We start from the raw sequence: 16,328 nt of genomic DNA on the forward strand, positions 1-16,328 counted from the left end.
ACCAAACTATAATGACTGAAACAAATGACAAAAAGTATATGATGGGTGTGGATAAAATTGCAATATTTCCAGAATCTCTCCCCTGCCCTTAGTGCATCTCCATATCAATAGGTGTTTCCAAGGGGTGGAGAGAAGTAGTCCATCTCCATATCAATATGTAATTACAAGGGGGAGCAAGGGCATATCTGGATCAGAGAGACTGAATGGGGTCCCTTTTTGCAGCTGGGTCACGAGAGACACAGATGAGCAGAACTGGACAACTGCTTGTAGGCAATTATCAGGTTTCTCCCACTTTATTTCTCCCTTTGACTGATTTCAGTTTCAAAGGTACTTTGCCCTGGGCTGGGAAAATATTCCCCCCCCAGAGTTACAATGGGAAACAATCTCGACGAGTAACTCAAACTTTTTTGATTCTTGCATAAACCCTATGGAACTATCATTGTAAATCAGTATGTAGTTCTAAAGTCCATAGACTTCAATAACTCAAAGGATTTTGATAGGTTTCAGTGAAGGCAACTAGGCTGGTTAAGAAGACGGTGAGTTCTGCTATTGTATTACACCTGAAGAGTTAGTTTCTAATGTAAATCAAATCTAAATAGCAAATAATAGATTCAGAAGCTTATTTCAAAGTAATAGTCATTTGAATACAATTTCTCCACTGAGATAATCATTATTTTACTTTCAAGCAAATTAAAAGCTGTTTCATGCATACTTTAATTATATTGTGTATAATTTGTGTTTCATCCTGTAGGAATTAAATAAGCTGATAGTGTATCTGTAGTACATGTACAGATGGGGTAAGTTCTGTTTTATCCCGGGTTGGTTACAACTTTATGCTCACTTTGTTCTCTGAGATAAAGAAATGAGTTATCTCATTTTATTTGAGTCTGGCTATATGAAATTATTGTGTAGATTTAAAATGTACAGCAGGAATATTTCAGTGAAGATGCTTTCTGCTGCTAGGAGCAGAAAAACCAATCTAACTGGCCTTACTTTTAACTACTTATTTCTCATAGCAGATAGTTCCAGGGAAGTACATCTCCCGAGTCAGTGAATTCATCAGGCTAGTGGTATCACCAAAATGATCCTGATTAGCATCTCATCTTTATCACACCCTACGTGTCCGAGTTCCTGAGATGGTAGTAGGGTGCCTGCAGCAGATTTAGGCTTCGAGTTCTGTCACAATGTCTAAATGCAGAAAAGGGAACTGTTTCTTCTCATGTGCATTTCTAAGGGACAAGTCAACTTTTCCCCAGGGTCCCCAGTAGACGCACTTCCCCACACACTGGGAGGGCCATAGGATTACAATGGTAGGCTGAGACAAGTCATGATTCACCCTTTGTGGGGAGTCCATGCTTCCCCTGCTGCACATAGGAAGAAAAAGAGCAAATTACCTTTTTTAAAAAGAAAGAGATGGTAGATAAGCCAAAGGAGAATGATTTCAGGGTAAAGAAATGATAGTACCAGGTACTGCAAGAGTGTTACTATTAGTAATTATTTCCTCGTGAAAGTTAATAAATTCTTGAGGGACAATATCAGTTCAATGTTTGAGTTTTTAAAAAAATATAGAGATATAGATGTATAGAGCTATACAATTATGAGTAACAACAGGAAGTAAGCTAGAGGATTATTTGCTTGTTTTTAGAAGTTAGTATGCTAATGCTTAATTTTATGAGGAGAAATATCTTCCTCAGGGACATTTTTGAAAATGACATATAATGAGTGACAAGATGCTAAAACCTATTAGACATCTATTTTAATAAGCACATTTTTACATTGACTTATTATTCATTAAATATACCAGTATATTAGAGTCCAGAATTAAATCCCTGAATAGTTTAAGTTTGGTTCAAGATAGAGCATTTCAAGAATATACAGTGGGGAGTGGTGTTGGGGAAACTAGACACCTACATGCAAAAGAATGAAACTGGACCACTATAATACAACATATACAAAATAAACTCAAAATGGATTGAAGACTTGACTATATGACCTAAAACCATAAAACTCCTTAAAGAAAACTTAGGTGGCAATCTCCTTGGTAATGGCCTTGGTGATGATTTTCTGAATTTGACCAAAGGCAAAGGCAAAAAAAAAAAAAAAGGAAACAAACAAAAGGGATTACATCAAATAAAAAGCTTTCTCACAACAAAGGAAACCGTCCACAAAATGAAAGGCAGTCCACTGAATGGGAGAAAATATTTGCAAATCATCTCTCTCATGAGGGGTTCATATCCAAAATATATAAAGAACTCATACACCTTTGTAGCAAAAACAGAAACAGAAACAAAAAAAGGATCTGATTAAAAATGGGCAGAGGATCCGAACAGACATTTTTCTAAAGAAGACACAGATGATCAAGATGAAACGATGCTCAACACCACTAATCCCATGGAAATGCAAATCAGAACCACAGGAGATATCACCTTATACCTGTTAGAATGGCTACAATAAAAAAGACAAGAAATAAACAAGTGTTGACAAGAAAGTGGAGAAAAGGGAACACCTGTGCACTGTTGGTGGGACTGTAAATTGATGCAGCCTCTATGGAATGCAGTATGGAGGTATCTAAAAAAAATTTTAAGAAGAACTACCATATGATCCAGCAATTCTATTGTTGGATATTTATCCGAAGGAAACCACACTAACTCAAAAAGATACGTGCATCCTATACACATTGTAGAATAATTCATAATAGCCAAACATGAAAGCAACCTAAGTGTCTACTGATGGGTGAATGGATAAAGAAAATGTGTTACAATATACAATGGAATATTATTCAGTCATGAAAAAGGATTTCCTGCTACTCATAACAACATGGATGGCCCTTGTGGGCATTATGTTCAATGAAGTAAGTCAGACAGAGGAAGACAAATACAGCATGGTCTCACTTGTAGGGAGAATCTAAACAAAAGTAAACAAAAGCCAAGCTCATAGATACAGAAAAGAAATTTCTTTGGTTTGAGTTTTGTGGTTGCTAGAGGCATGGGGCTGGAGGGCGGGAAAAATGTTTTGAGGTGGTCAGAGGTACAAACTTCCAGTTATAAAACAAATGTCTAAGAATGTAATGTACAGCATGGTGACTTATACGTGTATTGCAAGCTCATTCCTTTCAACAAAATGGATCCCTGGTGAATAAAAATTGAGACATGTTGGGAGCAAACCTGTGGGCCTTTAGGCAGGCTTGGTTACAAAAGCCCCACCCTTAAAACCTCCCTCCCAAAGGCCCCCACCCACAAGATGGCAAACTCCCTGCTTCTCTTCCGGGTCCTCCGCTCCCGCTGGCGCCAGCCAAGGCTCAATCACCCCTCTGCACCTTCCCGCCGGCGCCACCTAAGGCCCAATCACCTTCTGACCCACCCCTTCCTTGCTACCTGCATAAATTGAGCCTGCAAACAATAAACTGTCAGCTTGATCAGACATCCTGTCTTGCTGTCCGTTCTTTGTGTCCCTTGCCCCTTCATTCTCCTTCAGGTCGTTGACCCTTGTTGACTGTCCTGCGGGTCGGGACAGAGACAAGCGGGACAGAGACAAGCATAGAAGATTTAAAATGAATAAAACAGGGGTTATTTCTCTTACTATCATCACCACAGGTGTAATTGTGATTGAGGATAAAAAGCCTTTCTTATCCCTGAGGCATCGCTGATGGGATTTTTGTAATATTACAAGTTCATTGAAAATACTTGGGCAATTTCTTAAGTAGTTAAACACACATTGGCCATATGGCCTGCAATTCCTCTCCTTGAAATCTACTTAAGAGGAATAAAACATATGTTCTTACAAAGATATGTGTGCAAATATTTATGGCAACATTAGTTATAATAGACAAAAACTGGAAACAATCCAAATATCCACCAATTAGAGACTGGATTAAAAAAATACTATATCCCTACAATGGAATACCATTCAGCAAAACAAGGAACAACTGAGAAACAAAAATAAAATTGTGATACTTGTTACAATATCCATGAACTTCGAAAATATTTTGCTATGTGAAAGAAGCCAAATACAAAAGGTTACATATATCATGTGATTTCATTTACATTATATCTAGAAAACTAAATTTGTAGACATAGAAAGCAGGTCAGTGGGTGTCTAGGGCATGAGATGGGAGTGGGGATGAACTGTAAACAGGGAACTTTTGGAGATTATGGAAATGTTTTAAAACTGCATTGTGGTGATAGTTGTACACATCTGTAATGTACTAAAATCATGGAATTTTACATGTATAAAGAGTGAATTTTGTATTATATAAGTAATATTTCAATAGCCCTGTTAGAAACCTTTTTAAAAAGAAATTTATCCAAGCAAGACAAAATCCCTGAGATATAAAGGAAAAATACATTTCAATAAAATTAAAAATTTTCTTTGCTTGGAGAAAATAACAAATTAAAAAAACAATAACAAATATAAAGCTCAGGAAAAAGATTTGCAACTCACAAGGTAGACATTGGGTCTCTCTATTATGTAAAATTTCCAAGTAACTGGACATAAACCCCACAGAACATTGGGCAATTGATACAGACTATTGACAGAGAAGATACCAATGGACAACTAACATGAAATATTTATTCAAACTCACCAATAACCAGAAAAATGCAAATTCAAACAAAAATGTGATCAAATTTCTCCAAATTGACAAATGTAATTGTTTTTCAAATTACAGATTTAGAAGATTCTATGGGAATGGATCTCTCATATTCTGTTAATAGGATCATGAATGAGTGGCAGGTTAGCAATATCTACTAAAATTGAAAATTCAAATGCTACGTGATTAACAACAAAAATTCACTTCGAGATATCTTTCTTAAAGAAATAATACATCTGAGCCCAAGGAGACATAAAATTGGATGTTTGTTGCAACAGGATTTGGGGTAATAAAAACATTTCGGAATTCTAAAATGAAAACTGACATATTTGTCTTGACTGTAAGAATTCTGTGCATCACAAGACCACGCCGTATGTGAAGTGATGGCAAGCCACGACATGATATTTGGGTTTTGTGCAGAGTGATACCAACAGAAGCTGGTACGCTCCTTTGCATAGTTTGGATAATCCAGTACTTCCATTCTGAGTGTTCATACCCTAGATAAATTTACACATACATGTCCAAGATGATATATAAATATATAATAGAAAAGAAAATAAGCATTCTGAATTTTCAGATAGTGAACAGATGGATGGTACAGCCATACAAAGAAGTATTATATAGACTTTTAAATGATTGAACTAGCAACATGCATGTGGCAAGAAAAATAATAATAAATTGCAGTGCCAGTGAGAAAGTTGTAAGTTCCATCACTGCGACAGAAGAAGAAAAAAGTCTAAGGAAGAGAAAAGGCAGAAAAGCATTCCCACTGTTTCATGCAAACAAACATCAATAAGGAAATCAAAGATGTGAATAGTGTTTTCATATTACTTTCTTGACCTAATCGACAATTATAAATGATATGTGTATTGACAACGACCAGTAACTACAGGTATCTCTCTTTAGTTTTCACTGAGACTATCCCTGTTATAGGCTATATGCTGTGGCTGTAAAACAAGTCTCAATAAATTCCACAGGGTTAAAATCACACAGAATAAAGTAAAAACAAAATCACACACACAATACTTTGACCACAATCTGATTAAATTACAAATCAGTAAGATTGAGACAATAATCAAGTTTTTGGAAGTGAAGTAATGAACTAAATAATCCATGTCTACTCAAAGAATAAATCAGGTGAGAAATTAATAAATATTTTAACATAAATGAATATTAAAACAGATTTTTAAAATTAGTGATAGGCAAACAAAGCTGTCCCTGAGGGAAATTTGTAGGTTTAATTCCTTTTATTATAAAAGGAGAAATATTTAAAAATCAGAGACCTAAACTTTTCAGGACCTAGGAAAAGCAGATTAAATTTTAAAAAGTAGAAAAATGGAGATTATAAAGGTAAGAGAGGAAATTGATGCAATTGAAAATAGATGTATAATAAAGAGAATCTACAAAGCTAGAAGGTTTTCTTTTACCTTTTTTGATAAACCACCTGCAAGACGGATAAGGGAGAAAAAAAAGAAAAAAAATCCAAATGCGTAACATCTGTAATGAAAATATAACATTCCTTCAGATCCTATAAGCATTAAGAACATATTAAAAGGATATTTTAAAGAATTTTGTGCGAGTTGATTTGACATTTTTGATGAAAGTCCTTGAAAAATATACTATTACATTATCTATTTCTGTGTAACAGATCACCACAAAACTTAATGGCTTGAAGATACAGCCATTTAATGATTTTTCACAGCTCTCGGAGTTGATCGAACTTAGTGGATGGTCCTCGCCAAGGGTCTCTCGTGGCTGCAGAAAAACAGTAAGTGGGGCCGGGGTCCTCTGGAGGCTCATCTGGGACATGGAGACACTCTCTCCCTGCACATGCAGGTCCCTTGCCTCTAATGTGACCTGTGTGGTCTCATCAGCTGTGAAGGTGCACTGTTTACTTGATGACTTGGGACTCCAGAGGTAAAAGCTGCTCGACTTCTTGAGACCTGGTCTCAGAGGTTGTATGACAGCATTTCCACCCACATTCTAACTATCACAGTGAGCACAGGGCCAGTTCTAATTTAAGGGAGGGGGAAATACAATCTATCTGTCAGTGAGACGAGTGACAAATAATGTGTACCCCTTTAAGCTACTCCACATAATTTACCAAAACTGATTTAAAAAACCGACCATCTCTCTAGTTTTACATCTGACCGAAAATTGTGATTAATAAAACCATCCCTCAAGGAAATGCATGGCCCAGTTTGCTTCAATGTTGATTCTACTAAATACTTTCAGTTCATCTGGAATTGAGTTTTGTTCATGATTTCAGTAGGTGTCACAGTAAATTTTCTCAAATGGGCATTCAAATGGCTTAGCAGAATTTATTGAAAAGACCATTTTTCTCTCATTGTTCTGCAATGCCACCACAAACCACATCATATTTAAGAGACCTATTTCTAAAATTTCTATTTTGTTCTCTTGTCTAGTTTGTCTGCAATAAGCGTAACACTACACTATGTTAATTAATATACCACAGTATGTTAGTATAGCTAATGCCAGCACAATGTTAATATATTTAATGTTATTAATTTAATTAATGTTTTGCTAATTTATACTGCATTTCTCTCAGTTTTGTTCTTATTTTTAAAAATTTTCTTAGCTAAACGTTTAGCATTTACATATAAACTTAAATATTAGTTTGACAATCCACCCACATCAAAAAAAAAGAAAATAGAAGAAACAAAAAGGAAGCAAGAAAGCAAATAAAAATACTTGTCATGATTTTCAATGAGATTTTTACTGAATACAGATTAATTTGGAGAGTAAAAAAATGTACTCTTAACAATGTTAAATGGTATTCTTGTTATTTATATAGGTCCATTAATTTTTGTATAGAAGTCTTGATTATCTTTTGATAGATTTATTACTAGGTATGTGATTTTTTGGATGCTATTGTAAATGGTAACATTTTCTTGATTTTGATTTTGATTTGTTTCTGGTACAACAGAATATAATTGGTTTTATGTATACTGACTTTGCATCCAGCAATACTGTTCAATTTACTTTTGATATCTATTAGTTTGGCTGTTATTTTTATGATCATGTTAAGGGTAAATATTGATGATTTTACATCCTTTGCCATATTTATGACTCTCATTTATTTATTTTTACTCCTTTTCATTGTCTAATACCTCTAGCACTTCAGCTATCAAGGGGAAAATTTCAAATATTTCATCACTGAGCCTCATGTGTTTAATAGGGTTGCTATCCTTTCTTAGATTAAGAAAATTATTTTTAATATTAATTTTTAAAGACAAGATTTTAAATTAAGTAGAGGTGTGCATCCTATCTAGTGATATTTTTATTTCATCCAGACAGTCATGCCATTTTTCCTTCTTTAGTTAATATGGTAAACTGCATCAATTGATTTTCAATGTTCAAATAACCTTGCCATCCTAGAAAAAAACTCTCCATTTGGTCATGATATATCATGCTTTTTATGTATCACTGAATTTAATTTGCCAATATTTTCTTAAGAATTTGGCATCTATCCTTATAAGGGTAATGAATCTGTAAATTACTTTTTGCTGTATTATCCTTGTCAGGTCTTAAAGGTTTTGCAGGGCTCATAAGCAGTGTTTTCAAGTATTCTCTCTTTTTCTACTTTTTTGGAGTAAAATTAGTGTGGGTTATTCCTTAAACATTTCAAGACTTTGCTGATAACAGTTAAACTCGGGGTTTTGTTGTGGAAAACTTTTATGTAATGGGCTAACTTTATTATGTTTGAAACTGTATATCTTACATGTCATTTTCAGCTTTCATACATTGTACAGTTTGAGTAATTTATCCATTACATACAAATTTACTCTTATGAAGTTGTTCATAATACTTATTTGTTTCTATAATGAAGAATCTCTGGGACAATAACTAAAGATTTTCTTTTAATAATGGTATTTACATCCCAAAGGGAGATAAGGCATAGATGACACTGAAAAAGTTTTGGAAGGATTCTTGATTGAATATTTTCCAAATTTGGCAAAAGACATAAACCTAAAGAATCAAGATGCTGTGCAAACTCAAAACATGACAAGTCCAAAAAAAATCCATGCCAGCCTATCATAATCACTTCTGGAAACTAAAGACAAAGAAAAGAATCTTAAAAGCAGGAATAGAGAAATGACATCTCATCAATAGGGGGAAAACAAGTGAAATGACAGTGAATTTCTTATCAGAAATTACTGAGAATAGATATGTGGTACAAGAATTTTTATTTGCTGAAAGAAAGGAAATGTTATGCCAGAATCTATATCCAGCAAAAATATAACTCACTAATGAAGAGGAAATTGATATTCTTTTATTTTACTGAAGTATCATTGATATACAATCTTATGTTGGTTTCAAATGTACAACACAGTGGTTCAACAGTTACCATATTATTAAATCCTCACCTACTCTAGCGCAGTTACTGTCTATCAATGTAGAAAGATGTTACAGAATCACTGACTACTATCCCCCGTGACCAATTTATATTATGATTGCAAATTATTGTGCCCCTTAATCTCCATCAGCCTCCTCTCCTACCCACCCTAACCCCTCCTGCTTGGTAACTACTAGTCACGTCTGCGTGTCTATGAGTCTGCTGCTCTTTTGTTCCTTCTGTTTAGCTTTGTTTTAGATTGCACAAATGAGTGAAATCATATGGTATTTGTCTTTCTCTGCCTGGCTTATTTCACTGAGCATAATACCCTCTAGATGCGACCATGTTGCAAATGGCAGGATTTCTTTTCTTTTTAGGGCTGAATAATATTCCATTGTGCATATGTACCACCTCTTCTTTAGCAATTCATCTATTGATGGACAATTAGGTTGCTTCCATATCCTGGCTATTGCAAATAGTGCTGCAATAAACATAGGGGGGCATATATCTTTTTGAATCAGGGATTTTGATTTCTTTGGGTAAATTCCTAGAAGTGGAATTACTGAATCAAATGGTATTTCCATTTTTACTTTGTTGAGGAACCTCCATACTGCTTTCCACAGTGGTCACACCAATTTACATTCCCATAAACAGTGTAGGAGGGTTCCCTTTTCTCGACATCCTTGGTGTGAGGTGATAACTCAATGGTTTTGATTCGCATTTCCCTGATGATGAGTGGTGTGTGGTGTGGAGCATCTTTTCATGTGCTTGTTGGCCATTTGTATTTCTTTGGAAAAATGTCTATTCAAGTCCTCTGCCCATTTTTTAAATCTGGTTAATTGTTTTTTGGGTGTTGAGATGTATGAGTTCTTTATATATTTTGGATATTAACCCCTTATCAGATGAGTCATTTACTAATATATTTTCCCATATTGTAGGATGCCTTTTTGTTCTGCTGATGATGTCCTTTGCTGTACAGAAGCTTTTTAGTTTGATGTAGTCCCACTTGTTCATTTTTTTTGTGGTTTCCCTTGCCTGAGGAGATGTGTCCAGGAAAAAATTGTTCATATTTATGTTCAAGAGATTTTTCACTATGTTTTCTTCTAAGAGTCTTATGGTTTCATGACTTACATTCAGGTCTTCGATCCATTTCAAGTTTACTTTTGTGTATGGAGTTAGACAACAATCCAGTTTCATTCTTACATGTAGCTGTCCAGTTTTCCCAATACCAGTTGTTGAAGAGGCTGTCTTTCCTCATTATATATTCATGGCTCCTTTATCACATATTAATTGACTATATATATATATATATATATATATATATATATATATGCATGGTTTATATCTGGGATCTCTATTCTGTTCCACTGATCTATGGGTCTTTTCTTGTGCCAGTTCCAAACTGATTACTGTAGGTTTCTAGTAGAGCTTGAAGTCAGGGAGTGTAATCCCCCCAGCTTTGTTCTTCCTTCTCAAGATTGCTTTGGCTGTTTGAGGTCTTTTGTGGTTCCATATGAATTATAGAACTATTTGTTTTAGCTCTTCCAAAAATGCTGCTGGTATTTTGATAGGGATTGCATTGAATCTGTAAATTGCTTTGGGCAGGATGGCCATTTTGACAATATTAATTCTTCCTATCCATGAGAATGGGATAGATTTCCATTTATTGGTGTCTCCTTTAATTTCTCTCACAACTGTCTTATAGTTTTCAGAGTATAGGTCTTTCACTTCCTTGGTTAGGTTTATTCCTAGGTATTTTATTCTTTTTGATGCAGTTGTAAATGGAATTGTGTTCCTGATTTCTCTTTCTGCTAGTTCATTGTTAGTATATAGGAATGCAACAGATTTCTATGTATCAATTTTGTATCCAGCAACTTTGCTGAATTCAGTTATTAGTTCTAGTAGTTTTTTGATGGAGTCTTTAGGGTTTTCTATGGATAATATGTCATCTGCAAAGAGTAACAGTTTAACTTCTTCCTTACCAATTTGGATGCCTTTTATCTCTTTGTGTTGTCTAATTGCTATGGCGAGGACCTCCAGTACTATATTGAATAAAAGTGGTGAAAGTAGACATCCTTGTCTTGTTTCTGATCTTAGAGGAAAAGCTTTCAGCTTTTCACCATTAAGTGTGATGTTAGCTGTGGGTTTGTCGTATATGGCATTTATTATGTTGATGTACATATCCTCTACTCCCATTTTGTGTTCCCATCATGAATTGATGTTGAATTTTGTCAAATGCTTTTTCAGCATCTATTGAGATGATCATGCAATTTTTATCCTTCTTTTTGTTAATGTGGTGTATAATATTGATTGATTTATGAATATTGTACCATCCTTGCATCCCTGGAATAAATCCCACTTGGTTGTGATGGATGATCCTTTTGATATATTTTTGAATTCAGATTGCTAATATTTGTTGAGGATTTTTGCATCTAAATTCATCAGAGATATTGGTCTATAATTTTATTTTTTTGTAGTGTCTTTGGTTTTGTTATTAGAGTGATGCTGGCCTCAGAATGAGTTTGGAAGTATTCCCTCCTCTTCTACTTTTTTTTAAGAAGGATGGGTATTAGCTCTTCTTTAAATGTTTGGTAGAATTCAGCTGTGAAGCCATTTGTACCTGGAGTTTTGTTCTTTGGGAGGGTTTTGATTACCAACTTGATTCCATGGTTGGTAATTGGTCTGTTCAGATTTTCTGTTTCTTCCTGAGTCAGTTTTGGAAAGTTGCATATTTCTAGGAAGTTGTCCATTTCTTCTAGGTTGTCCAATTTATTGGCATATAATTTTTCATAGTATTCTCTAATAATTCTTTGTATTTCTCTGGTGTCTATAGTGATTTTTCCTTTCTCATTTCTTATTCTGTTTATGTGCATACACTCTTTTTTTCTTGATAAGTCTGGCTACAGAGTTTTCTATCTGTTTATTTTCTCAAAGAACCAGCTCCTGGTTTCATTGATTTTTTTCTATTGTTTCATTCTGTTTTATTTATTCCTACTCTGATCTTTATTATGTCCCTCCCTCTACTAACTTTGGGTTTCATTTGTTCTTCTTTTTCTAGTTTCTTTAGTAAGTTTAGACTGTTTGGGATTATTTTTGCTTCTTGAAGTAGACATGTACTGCTTTGTACTTTCCTCTTAGAACTGCCTTTGCCTCATCCTACAGATTTTGGACTGCTGAATTTTTGTTTTCATTTGTCTCCATGTACTGTTTGATTTTGGTTTTACTTTGATCCATTTATTATTTAGAAGCATGTTGGTTAGCCTCCATTTGTTTGTAGGCCTTTTTGTTTTCTTTGTGTAATGTTTATTTTTAGTTTTTTACCATTGTGGTCAGAGAAGTTGCTTGATACAATTTCATTTTTTTTATTATGCTATCATTAATCTACAATTACATCAGCAACATAATGTTTACTAGACTGCCCCCATCATCAAATCCTCCCCACATACCCCATTACAGTCACTGTCCATCAGCACAGTAAGAAGCTATAGAATCACTACTTCTCTTCTCTGTGTTGTACAGCCCTCCCCATGCCCCACACACACATGCCTGCTAATAGTAATGCCCCTTTTTTCCCCTTATGCCTCCCTTCCCACCCATCCTCCCCAGTCCCTTTCCCTTTGGTAACTGTTGGACCATTCTTGGGTTCTGCAAGTCTTCTCCTGTTTTGTTCCTTCAGTTCTTTCCTTTGTTCTTATACCCCACAGATGAGTGAAATCATTTGATACTTGTCTTTTTTCTGTCTGGCTTATTTCACTGAGCATTATACCCTCTAACTCCATCCATGTTGTTGCAAACGGTAGGATTTGTTTTCTTCTTATGGCTGAATAATACTCCATTGTGTATATGTACCACATCTTTTTTATCCATTCATCTACTTACAGACACTTAGGTTGCTTCCATTTCTTGACTATTGTAAATAGTACTGCCATAAACAGAGGGGTGCATATGTCTTTTTCAAACTGGGCTCCTGCATTCTTTGGGTAAATTCCTAGAAGTGGAATTCCTGGGTCAGGTGATATTTCTATTTTTAGTTTTTTGAGGAACCTCCATACTGCTTTCCACAATGGTTGAACTAATTTACATTCCCACCAGCAGTGTAGGAGGGTTCCCCTTTCTCCACATCCTTGCCAACATTTGTTGTTGTTTGTCTTTTGGATGGTGGCCATCCTTACTGGTGTGAGGTGATATCTCATTGTGGTTTTTAATTTGCATTTCTCACAATTTCATTTTTTTTTTAATTTATTGAGGCTCTTTTTGTGGCCTAGCATGTGATCTATTCTGGAGAATGTTCCATGCGCACATGAGAAAAATGTGTCTCCTGCTGTTTTTGAGTGTAATGTTCTGTAGATATCTGTTAAATCCATCTGATATAATGTATTGTTCATTGCCTCTGTTTCCTTATTTATTTTCTGATGGTTGATCTATTGATATGAGTGGTGTGTTAAAGTCTTTGAAAACGAATGTGTTGCAATCTATTTTCCCTTTAATTCTGTTAGTATTTGTTGTACATATTTAGGTGCTCCTATGTTGGGTACATAGATATTTATAGTGATTATATCCTTTTGTTGGACTGACCCATTTATCATTATGTAATGGCCTTCTTTGTCTCTTGTTACTTTTCTTTGTTTTGAAATCTATTTTGTCCAATATAAGTACTGCTACACCTGCTTTTATCCTCCCTATTATTTGCATGAAGTACCTTCTTTCATGCCTTCACTTTCAGTTTGTGCATGTCTTTGGGTCTGAAATGAGTATCTTGTAGGCAGCATGTAGGTGGGTCTTGTTTCTTTATCCATCCTGCAACTCTATGTCTTTTGATTGGTGCATTCACTTCATTTACATTTATGGTTATTATTAATAGCTATGTACTTATTGCCATTTTATTAATTGTTTTTTTTTTTGGTTATTTTATAGCTCCTCTCTGTTCTTTTCTTCCTCTCTTATACTCTTCTCTCATTATTGATGGTTTTCTTTAGCTTTGTTATTGGATTTCTCTTTAAAAATTTTTTTTTGTGTCTGTTGTAGGCTTTAGTTTTGTTGTTTCCAAAGATTTAAGGATAGCTTCCTTACTATATAACAGTTCATATTAAGTTGCTGATTACTCTATTTAAAACACAATTTAAAGGTCCTTTTCTCCTCCACACTTTATGTATTAGATGTCATAATCTGCACTATTTGTGTATCCCTTGACTGATTTTCTGTATAGTTGATTTTCCTTCTGTTTGTTTTAATTTCATACTTGCTTGATAATTCATTGGTTTACTACCTTTACTGTGGGTTTATTTACATTGGTGAAAACTACTTAGCCTTAGGAACATTTCCATCTACAGCAGTTGAACATATGCTGTAAGGCTGGCTTAGTGGTGGTGAATTCCTTCAACCTTTGTTTATCTGGAAATTGTTTAATCCGTGCTTCAAATTTAAATGATAATGTTGCCAGGTAGAGGAGTCTTGGTTGGAGGTCCTTCCATTTCAGTACATTATATCTACCGTGCCCCTTCCTTCTGGCCTGTAAAGTTTCTGCTGAGAGATCTGCTGACAGCCTGATGGGGTTTCTTTGTAAGTAACCTTTTCTCTCTCTCTGGCTTCTTTCAATACAGTAGTGAAAGGATAAATCCTTATCCTTGCTCTTTGCCATTTTAATTATTACATGTCTTGGTGTTGTCTTCCTCGGGTTCCTTTTGTTAGGAGTTCTGCACTTCCATGACCTGAGTGTCTATTTCCTGCCCCAGGTTGGGGCAGTTTTCAAAAATTCTGTCCCTTTGTCTCTCCCTTCTATTTCTGGTACCACAATATGCAACTGAGTATTTTTCAGCAATAAAAAGAAATAAGCTATTAAGCTGTGGAAAGAAAAGGAGAAACCTTAAATGTGTATTACTAAATGAAAGAAGCTAGACTGGAAAAGCTACATATGGTATGAATCCAACCACATGACATTCTGAAAAAGGCAAAACCATAGGGACAGTAAAAAGATCTGTGGTTCATCACTTATTATCAGGGAAATGCAAATTAAAACCACAGTGAGACATCACCTCACACCAGTTAGGATAGCCAAAATAGAAAAGACTAGGAACAACAAATGCTGGCGAGGATGCAGAGAGAGGGGGACCCTCCTACACTGCTGTTGGGAATGTAAAGTAATTCAACCATTGTGGAAAGCAATATAGAGGTTCCTCAAAAAACTCAAAATAGAAATACCATTTGACCTGGGAATTCCACTCCTAGGAATTTACCCAAAGAAAACAACTTCTCAGATTCAAAAAGACATATGCACCCCCATGTTTAATGCAGCACTATTTTTCAATAGCCAAGATATAGAAGCAACCTAAGTGTCCATCTGTAGATGAATGGTTAAAGAAGATGTGGTACATATACACAATGGAATACTATTCAGCCATAAGAAAGAAACAAATCCTACCATTTGCAACAACATGGACAGAGCTAGAGGGTATTATGCTCAGTGAATTAAGTCAGGCAGAGAAAGACAAATATCAAATGATTTCCCTCATTTGTGGAGTAGAACAACAAAGCAAAACTGAAGGAACAAAATTGCAGCAGACTCACAAACTCCAAGAAGGGGCTAGTGGTTATCAAAGGGGAGGGGTGAGGGAGGGCAGGTGGGGAGGGAAGGAGAAGGGGATTGTGGGGTACCATGATTGGTGCACAAAATAGGGATTCTGTGGCATCTTACTACACTGATGGACAGTGACTGCAATAGGGCATGGAGAGGGACTCGATAATAAGGATGAATGTAGTAACCACATTGTTTTTCTTGTGAAACCTTCATAAGAGTGTATATCAATGATGCCTTAATAAAAAATAAATTTAAAAAAAGATCAGTGGTTACCAGAGATTCAGGAAGAGGGGGAGAGGGATGAGTAAGTGGAACAGAGGAAATTTTTAGGTCAGTGAAACTAACCTGTATGATACTACAATATTTATTCAATATAAAGAATGAATCCTCATGCAAATTATGGGCATTTGTTAATAATATTATATCAATATTGCTTCATCAATAGTAACAAATATACCACAATAATGCAAAATGATAATACTAGAAGCAACTGTGTGTATTGGGGGGAAGTTTGAAGAAGAAAAGGGGTAACTGGGTACTTTACTACTTTCTGCACAGCTTTTTCTGTAAACTTAAAACTATAAAAGGTAAAGTCTTTTTAAAAAATGTCTTTTCTACATGGCAGTATGTACATTTATTCATTCTCCTTTTTATTCTGTATTTGTCTGAGTTTTAGTGTATTCTCTACTGTACATCCATTTATTCTACAATAAAATTGGGGCTATGTAAAAGAAGCACTTATGCCTATTCTATCTTCAATAACCTGAACACTTTGCTTTAACTCTGTAAACCACAGGTATAGAAACTTC

Source organism: Manis pentadactyla, chromosome 16 (assembly GCF_030020395.1).
Source record: "Manis pentadactyla isolate mManPen7 chromosome 16, mManPen7.hap1, whole genome shotgun sequence".
Taxonomy (NCBI): Eukaryota; Metazoa; Chordata; class Mammalia; order Pholidota; family Manidae; genus Manis; species Manis pentadactyla.